Source organism: Engystomops pustulosus, unplaced genomic scaffold (assembly GCF_040894005.1).
Source record: "Engystomops pustulosus unplaced genomic scaffold, aEngPut4.maternal MAT_SCAFFOLD_372, whole genome shotgun sequence".
Classification (NCBI taxonomy): Eukaryota; Metazoa; Chordata; class Amphibia; order Anura; family Leptodactylidae; genus Engystomops; species Engystomops pustulosus.
In genome coordinates this window covers 30,001-31,126 of record NW_027285251.1, presented here as the reverse complement: position 1 = coordinate 31,126, position 1,126 = coordinate 30,001, and positions in this window count along the sequence as shown.

Below are 1,126 nucleotides of genomic sequence, written 5' to 3'. Positions count from 1 at the left end.
GACTTGCCGCCAAGTCTGGCCGGGGGACAGTGACATGTGGCCGGATAGGCCAACTGGCTGCTCCCGCTGAGCCCCTACTTCCATGGGCTTGTTCGTCCCCGGGACTTGCCGCCAAGTCTGGCCGGGGAACAGTGACATGCCGCCGGATACGGCCGAGCGGCTGCTCCCGCTGACGTCATCACTTTGGAAGTCGGAGCTCCTACTTCCATGGGCTTGTTCCTCCCCGGGACTTGCCGCCAAGTCTGGCCGGGGGACAGTGACATGTGGCCGGATAGGCCAACTGCTGCTCCCGCTGAGCCCCTACTTCCATGGGCTTGTTCGTCCCCGGACTTGCCGCCAAGTCTGGCCGGGGAACAGTGACATGCCGCCGGATACGGCCGAGCGGCTGCTCCCGCTGACGTCATCACTTCGGAAGTCCATGCACGGGGCAAGGCTCGCACTCCAGGCGAGAACCAGCTCTGCGGGGCCGGCGGCGCGTGCTTGGCTGAACCCCCGTGACCAACGGGGGCTAGACGTCGGAGGCATGCCCGCAGAGGTGCACCCCTCGCCGGCCACACTCTCTGACATCCTCCGGCCCTCTGCTCCGCGCCTACGTTCTACGCGGCTTATGTCTGCCACTGCACGGCACTCTATGTATGCTCTGCATCACTCGCCGCCCTTGCCCAATGATCCATGACTTTAGCTTTGTGTGCTGCCCGCGGGCCTGCTGGCTCTCGCCAATGACGGAGGCACACTGCTCTCTCCGGCTCTCGCTCTCGGGGCATGCCGGCACACGCGCGCCCCTTCACCGGCCACTACTGCGCTCGCTACACGGCTAACACGCAGCGAAGCCCCTGCTCCTCCATCAGGCAGCTCCACTGCCGTCTGGGCACTTCCGATAACCCACCAGACTTAAGCCCGCCCCCCGAGCATTAAGCCCCGCCCCCGAGCATTAAGCCCGCCCCCGAAATTAAGCCCACCCCGAAAATTAAGCCCACCGACGAGTAAATGCACCCCTCGAGGTTTATTAGAGAAGGTGGGGGGGGGGGGGGGCGCCGCCGGCGGCGCGCAGAGGTCCGCTCCGACGCTCTCTTAGCCAGCGAGAGAATACCTTAGTTCAAGACGAAGTTGTCCAAACACCCCCCCC